We start from the raw sequence: 8904 nt of genomic DNA, 5'->3' as shown, positions 1-8904 counted from the left end.
CTGGTGGAGCAACGCCCTAGAGTGGAGCCTAGGTTGCCCGGAACGTAGAAATGACCATAACTTTCACACTGGTTGCCATTATTTTTTTTATACGATGGAAAAACTGTTACATTTATATTGTATTTTATGCTTCTGGCGTTGACATCTAAAGACCTAACTATTCGATCTGGTGGAGCAGCGCCCTAGAGTGAAGCCTGGGTTGCTCGGAATGTAGAAATGACCATTACTTTCACACTGGTTGCAATCATTCGTTTTATACGATGGAAAAGCTGTTGTATTTATATTGTATTTTATGCCTCTGGCGTTGACTTCTAATGCCGTAGCTATTAGATGTGGTGGAAGAACGCCATAGAGTGAAGCCTAGGTTGCCCGGAACGTAGAAATGACCATAACTTTCATACTGGTTGCATTTATTCGTTTTATACGATGGAAAAACTGTTGTATTTTTATTGCATTTTATGCTTCCGGCGTTGACTTCCAAGGCACCAACTATTCGATCTAGTGGGGCAACGCCCTAGAGTGAAGCCTAGGTTGCCCGGAACGTAGAAATGTCCATAACTTTCATACTGGTTGCAATTATTCGTTTTATACGATGGAAGAACTGCTGTATTTATACTGTATTTTATGCTTCTGACGTTAACTTCTAAGGCACTAAGTATTCGATATGGTGGAGCAACGCCCTAGAGTGAAGCCTAGGGTGCCGGGAACGTAGAAATGACCATCACTCTCAAACTGGTTGCAATTACTCCTGTTATATGATGGAAAAACTGTTGTATTTTTATTGCATTTTATGCTTCGGGCGTTGACTTCTAAGGCACTAACTATTCAATCTGTTGGAGCAACGCCCTAGAGTGAAGCCTAGGTTGCCTGGAAAGTAGAAATCTCCATAACTTTGATACTGGTTGCAATTATTCGTTTTATACGATGGAAGAACTGTTATATTTATATTGTATTTTATGCTTCTGGCGTTGACTTCTTAGGGCCTAACAATTCGATCTGGTGGAACAACGTCCTACAGTGAAGCCTAGGTTGCCCAGAACGTAGAAATGCCCATCACTTTCATACTGGTTGCAATTATTCGTTTTATACGATGGAAAAACTGTTGTGCTTATATTGTATTTTATGCTTGTGGCGTTGAATTCTAAGGCACTAGCTATTCGATCTGGTGGAGCAACGCCCTAGAGTGAAGCCTAGGGTGCCCGGAACGTAGAAATGACCTTCACTTTCAAACTGGTTGCAACTATCCCTGATATATGATGGAAAAACTGTTGCATTTTTATTGCATTTTATGCTTCGGGCGTTGACTTCTAAGGCCCTAACTATTCAGTCTGTTGGAGCAACGCCCTAGGGTGAAGCCTAGGTTGCCCGGAAAGTCGAAATGTCCATAACTTTCATACTGGTTGCAATTATTCGTTTTATACGATGGAAAAGCTGTTGTATTTATATTGTATTATATGCTTCTGGCGTTCACTTCTTACGCCCTAACAATTCGATCGGGAGGAACAACGCCCTAGGGTGAAGCCTAGGTTGCCCGGAAAGTAGAAATGACCATAACTTTCAAACTGGTTGCAATTATTCCTGTTATACGACGGAAAAACTGATGTATTTGTATTGTATTTTATGCTTCTGGCGTTGACTTCTAAGGCACTACGTATTCGATATGGTGGAGCAACGCCCTAGATTGAAGCCTAGGGTGCCCGGAACGTAGAAATGACCATCACTTTCAAACTGGTTGCAATCATTCGTTTTATACGATGGAATAGCTGTTGTATTTATATTGTATTTTATGCCTCTGGCGTTGACTTCTAATGCCGTAGCTATTAGATGTGGTGGAGCAACGCCCTAGAGTGACGTCTAGGGAGCCCGGAACGTAGAATTGGCCATCACTTTCAAACTGGTTGCAATTATTCCTGTTATATGATGGAAACACTCTCGTATTCATTTTGCATTTTATGGTTGGGCCGTTGACTTCTAAGTCCCTTACTATTCAATCTGTTGGAGCAACGCCCTAGGGTGAAGCCTAGGTTGCTCGGAACGTAGAAATGACCATAGCTTTTACACTGGTAGCAATTATTCGTTTTATACAATGGAAAAACTGTTCTATTTATTTTGTAATTTATGCTTCGGGCGTTGACTTCTAAAGCCCTAACTGTTTCATCTGGTGGAGCAACGCCTTAGAGTGAAGCCTAGGTTGCCCGGAACGTAGAAATGACCATAACTTTCACACTGGTTGCTATTATTCGTTTTATACGATGGAAAAGCTGTTATATTTATATTGTATTTTATGCTTCTGGCGTCCACTTCTTAGGCCCTAACTATTCGATCTGGTGGAACAACACCGTAGGGTGAAGCCTAGGTTGCCCGGAACGTAGAAATGACCATAACTTTCAAACTGGTTGCTATTATTCGTTTTATACGATGGAAAAACTGTTATATTTATTTTGTATTTTCTGCTTCGGGCGTTGAGTTCTAAGGCCCTAACTGTTTGATCTGGTGGAGCAACGCCCTAGAGTGGAGCCTAGGTTGCCCGGAACGTAGAAATGACCATAACTTTCACACTGGTTGCCATTATTTTTTTTATACGATGGAAAAACTGTTACATTTATATTGTATTTTATGCTTCTGGCGTTGACTTCTTAGGCCCTAACTATTCGATCTGGTGGAACAACGCCGTAGAGTGAAGCCTAGGTTGCCCGGATCGTAGAAATGACCATTACTTTCACACTGTTTGCAATTATTCCTTTTATACGATGGAAAAGCTGTTGTATTTATATCGTATTTTATGCTTCTGGCGTTGACATCTAAAGACCTAACTATTCGATCTGGTGGAGCAGCGCCCTAGAGTGAAGCCTAGGTTGCTCGGAATGTAGAAATGACCATTACTTTCACACTGGTTGCAATCATTCGTTTTATACGATGGAAAACCTGTTGTATTTATATTGTATTTTATGCCTCTGGCGTTGACTTCTAATGCCGTAGCTATTAGATGTGGTGGAAGAACGCCATAGAGTGAAGCCTAGGTTGCCCGGAACGTAGAAATGACCATAACTTTCATACTGGTTGCAATTATTCGTTTTATACGATGGAAAAACTGTTGTGCTTATATTGTATTTTATGCTTGTGGCGTTGAATTCTAAGGCACTAGCTATTCGATCTGGTGGAGCAACGCCCTAGAGTGAAGCCTAGGGTGCCCGGAACGTAGAAATGACCTTCACTTTCAAACTGGTTGCAACTATCCCTGATATATGATGGAAAAACTGTTGCATTTTTATTGCATTTTATGCTTCGGGCGTTGACTTCTAAGGCCCTAACTATTCAGTCTGTTGGAGCAACGCCCTAGGGTGAAGCCTAGGTTGCCCGGAAAGTCGAAATGTCCATAACTTTCATACTGGTTGCAATTATTCGTTTTATACGATGGAAAAGCTGTTGTATTTATATTGTATTATATGCTTCTGGCGTTCACTTCTTACGCCCTAACAATTCGATCGGGAGGAACAACGCCCTAGGGTGAAGCCTAGGTTGCCCGGAAAGTAGAAATGACCATAACTTTCAAACTGGTTGCAATTATTCCTGTTATACGACGGAAAAACTGATGTATTTGTATTGTATTTTATGCTTCTGGCGTTGACTTCTAAGGCACTACGTATTCGATATGGTGGAGCAACGCCCTAGATTGAAGCCTAGGGTGCCCGGAACGTAGAAATGACCATCACTTTCAAACTGGTTGCAATCATTCGTTTTATACGATGGAATAGCTGTTGTATTTATATTGTATTTTATGCCTCTGGCGTTGACTTCTAATGCCGTAGCTATTAGATGTGGTGGAGCAACGCCCTAGAGTGACGTCTAGGGAGCCCGGAACGTAGAATTGGCCATCACTTTCAAACTGGTTGCAATTATTCCTGTTATATGATGGAAACACTCTCGTATTCATTTTGCATTTTATGGTTGGGCCGTTGACTTCTAAGTCCCTTACTATTCAATCTGTTGGAGCAACGCCCTAGGGTGAAGCCTAGGTTGCTCGGAACGTAGAAATGACCATAGCTTTTACACTGGTAGCAATTATTCGTTTTATACAATGGAAAAACTGTTCTATTTATTTTGTAATTTATGCTTCGGGCGTTGACTTCTAAAGCCCTAACTGTTTCATCTGGTGGAGCAACGCCTTAGAGTGAAGCCTAGGTTGCCCGGAACGTAGAAATGACCATAACTTTCACACTGGTTGCTATTATTCGTTTTATACGATGGAAAAGCTGTTATATTTATATTGTATTTTATGCTTCTGGCGTCCACTTCTTAGGCCCTAACTATTCGATCTGGTGGAACCACACCGTAGGGTGAAGCCTAGGTTGCCCGGAACGTAGAAATGACCATAACTTTCAAACTGGTTGCTATTATTCGTTTTATACGATGGAAAAACTGTTATATTTATTTTGTATTTTCTGCTTCGGGCGTTGAGTTCTAAGGCCCTAACTGTTTGATCTGGTGGAGCAACGCCCTAGAGTGGAGCCTAGGTTGCCCGGAACGTAGAAATGACCATAACTTTCACACTGGTTGCCATTATTTTTTTTATACGATGGAAAAACTGTTACATTTATATTGTATTTTATGCTTCTGGCGTTCACTTCTTAGGCCTTAACCATTCGATCTGGTGGAACAACGCACTAGAGTGAAGTCTAGGTTGACCGGAACGAAGAAATGACCATCACTTTCACACTGGTTGCAATTATTCATATTATAGGATGGAAAACCTGTTGTATTTATATTGTATTTTATGCTCCTGGTGTTGACATCTAAGGCCCTAACTATTCAGTCTGTTGGAGCAACGCCCTAGGGTGAAGCCTAGGTTGCCCGGAAAGTAGAAATGTCCATAACTTTCATACTTGTTGCAATTATTCGTTTTATACGATGGAAAAGCTGTTGTATTTATATTGTATTTTATGCTTCTGGCGTTGACTTCTAAGGCACTAAGTATTCGATATGGTGGAGCAACGCCCTAGAGTGAAGCCTAGGGTGCCCGGAACGTAGAAATGACCATCATTTTCAAACTGGTTGCAATTACTCCTGTTATATGATGGAAAAACTGTTGTATTTTTATTGCATTTGATGCTTCGGGCGTTGACTTCTCAGGCACTAACTATTCAATCTGTTGGAGCAACGCCCTAGGGTGAATCCTATGTTGCCCGGAAAGTAGAAATAACCATAACTTTCATACCGGTTGCAATTATCCGGTTTATACGATGGAAAAACTGTTGTATTTATATTGTATTTTATGCTTCTGGCGTTCACTTCTTAGGCACTAACTTTTCAACCTGTTGGAGCAACGCCCTAGAGTGAAGCCTAGGTTGCCAGGAACGTAGAAATGACCATCACTTTCAAACTGGTTGCAATTATTCCGGTTATATGATGGAAAAACTGATGTATTTTTATTGCATTTTATGCTTTGGGCATTGACTTCTAAGGCCCTAACTGTTTGATCTGGTGGAGCAACGCCCTAGAATGAAGCCTAGGTTGCCCGGCACGTAGAAATGACCATCACTTTCAAACTGGTTGCAATTATTCGTTTTATACGATGGAAAAGCTGTTGTATTTATATCGTATTTTATGCTTCTGGCGTTGACTTCTTAGGCCCTAACTATTCCATCAGGTGGAACAACGCCCTAGGGTGAAGCCTAGGTTGCCCGGAACGTAGAAATGACTATAACTTTTACACTGGCAGCAATTATTCGTTTTATACAATGGAAAAACTGTTCTATTTATTTTGTATTTTATGCTTCGGGCGTTGACTTCTAAGGCCCTAACTGTTTGATCTGGTGGAGCAACGCCCTAGAGTGAAGCCTAGGTTGCCCGGAACGTAGAAATGACCATAACTTTCACACTGGTTGCTATTATTCGTTTTATACGATGGAAAAACTGTTATATTTATATTGTATTTTATGCTTCTGGCGTTGACTTCTTAGGCCCTAACTATTCGATCTGGTGGAACAACGCCGTAGAGTGAAGCCTATGTTGCCCGTATCGTAGAAATCACCATTACTTTCACACGGTTTGCAATTATTCCTTTTATACGATGGAAAAGCTGTTGTATTTATATCGTATTTTATGCTTCTGGCGTTGACATCTAAGGACCTAACTATTCGATCTGGTGGAGCAGCGCCCTAGAGTGAAGCCTAGGTTGCTCGGAATGTAGAAATGACCATTACTTTCACACTGGTTGCAATCATTCGGTTTATACGATGGAAAAGCTGTTGTATTTGTATTGTATTTTATGCCTCTGGCGTTGACTTCTAATGCCGTAGCTATTAGATGTGGTGGAGCAACGCCCTAGAGTGACGCCTAGGGATCCCGGAACGTAGAATTGGCCATCACTTTCAAACTGGTTGCAATTATACCTGTTATATGATGGAAACACTCTCGTATTTATTTTGCATTTTATGGTTGGGGCGTTGACTTCTAAGTCCCTATCTATTCAATCTGTTGGAGCAACGCCCTAGGGTGAAGCCTAGGTTGCTCGGAACGTAGAAATGACCATAGCTTTTACACTGGTAGCAATTATTCGTTTTATACAATGGAAAAACTGTTCTATTTATTTTGTAATTTATGCTTCGGGCGTTGACTTCTAAAGCCCTAACTGTTTGATCTGGTGGAGCAACGCCTTAGAGTGAAGCCTAGGTTGCCCGGAACGTAGAAATGACCATAACTTTCACACTGGTTGCTATTATTCGTTTTATACGATGGAAAAGCTGTTATATTTATATTGTATTTTATGCTTCTGGCGTCCACTTCTTAGGCCCTAACTATTCGATCTGGTGGAACAACACCGTAGAGTGAAGCCTAGGTTGCCCGGAACGTAGAAATGACCATAACTTTCACACTGGTTGCTATTATTCGTTTTATACGATGGAAAAACTGTTATATTTATTTTGTATTTTATGCTTCGGGCGTTGAGTTCTAAGGCCCTAACTGTTTGATCTGGTGGAGCAACGCCCTAGAGTGAAGCCTAGGTTGCCCGGAACGTAGAAATGACCATAACTTTCACACTGGTTGCCATTATTTTTTTTATACGATGGAAAAACTGTTATATTTATATTGTATTTTATGCTTCTGGCGTTGACTTCTTAGGCCCTAACTATTCGATCTGGTGGAACAACGCCGTAGAGTGAAGCCTAGGTTGCCCGGATCGTAGAAATAACCATTACTTTCACACTGTTTGCAATTATTCCTTTTATACGATGGAAAAGCTGTTGTATTTATATCGTATTTTATGCTTCTGGCGTTGACATCTAAAGACCTAACTATTCGATCTGGTGGAGCAGCGCCCTAGAGTGAAGCCTAGGTTGCTCGGAATGTAGAAATGACCATTACTTTCACACTGGTTGCAATCATTCGTTTTATACGATGGAAAAGCTGTTGTATTTATATTGTATTTTATGCCTCTGGCGTTGACTTCTAATGCCGTAGCTATTAGATGTGGTGGAGGAACGCCCTAGAGTGAGGCCTAGGGTGCTCGGAACGTAGAAATGACCATTACTTTCACACTGGTTGCAATTATTCGTTTTATACGATGGAAAAGCTGTTGTATTTATATCGTATTTTATGGTTCTGGCGTTGACTTCTTAGGCCGTAACTATTCGATCTGGTGGAGCAACGCCCTGGAATGAAACCTAGGTTACCCGGAACGTAGAATTGGCCATCACTTTCAAACTGGTTGCAATTATTCCTGTTATATGATGGAAACACTCTCGTATTTTTTTTTTGCATTTTATGGTTGGGGCGTTGACTTCTAAGTCCCTAACTATTCAATCTGTTGGAGCAACGCCCTAGGGTGAAGCCTAGGTTGCTCGGAACGCAGAAATGACCATAACTTTTACACTGGTAGCAATTATTCGTTTTATACAATGGAAAAACTGTTCTATTTATTTTGTATTTTATGCTTCGGGCGATGACTTCTAAAGCCCTAACTGTTTGATCTGGTGGAGCAACGCCTTAGAGTGAAGCCTAGGATGAACGGGAAGTAGAAATGACCATAACTTTCACACTTGTTGCAATTATTCGTTTTATACGATGGAAAAGCTGTTGCATTTATATTGTATTATATGCTTCTGGCGTTCACTTCTTAGGCCCTAACTATTCGATCTGGTGGAGCAACGCCCTAGAGTGAAGCCTAGGTTGCCCGGAACGTAGAAATGACCATAACTTTCACACTGGTTGCTATTATTCGTTTTATACGATGGAAAAACTGTTATATTTATATTGTATTTTATGCTTCTGGCGTTGACTTCTTAGGCCCTAACTATTCGATCTGGTGGAACAACGCCGTAGAGTGAAGCCTAGGTTGCCCGGATCGTAGAAATAACCATTACTTTCACACTGTTTGCAATTATTCCTTTTATACAATGGAAAAACTGTTCTATTTATTTTGTATTTTATGCTTCGGGCGTTGACTTCTAAGGCCCTAACTGTTTGATCTGGTGGAGCAACGCCCTAGAGTGAAGCCTAGGTTGCCCGGAACGTAGAAATGACCATAACTTTCACACTGGTTGCAATTATTCCTGTTATACGATGGAAAAACTGTTGTATTTATATTGTATTTTATGCTTCTGGCGTTGACATCTAAGGCACTAAGTATTCGATATGGTGGAGCAACGCCCTAGATTGAAGCCTAGGGTGCCCGGAACGTAGAAATGACCATCACTTTCAAACTGGTTGCGACTATCCCTGTTATATGATGGAAAAACTGTTGCATTTTTATTGCATTTTATGCTTCGGGCGTTGACTTCTAAGGCCCTAACTATTCAGTCTGTTGGAGCAACGCCCTAGGGTGAAGCCTAGGTTGCCCGGAAAGTAGAAATGTCCATAACTTTCATACTGGTTGCAATTATTCGTTTTATACGATGGAAAAGC

This window comes from Calliopsis andreniformis, unplaced genomic scaffold, assembly GCF_051401765.1.
Source record: "Calliopsis andreniformis isolate RMS-2024a unplaced genomic scaffold, iyCalAndr_principal scaffold0015, whole genome shotgun sequence".
In the NCBI taxonomy this organism is placed as follows: domain Eukaryota; kingdom Metazoa; phylum Arthropoda; class Insecta; order Hymenoptera; family Andrenidae; genus Calliopsis; species Calliopsis andreniformis.
The sequence above is the reverse complement of the archived record's forward strand: the minus strand, read 5'-3'. Positions refer to the sequence as shown.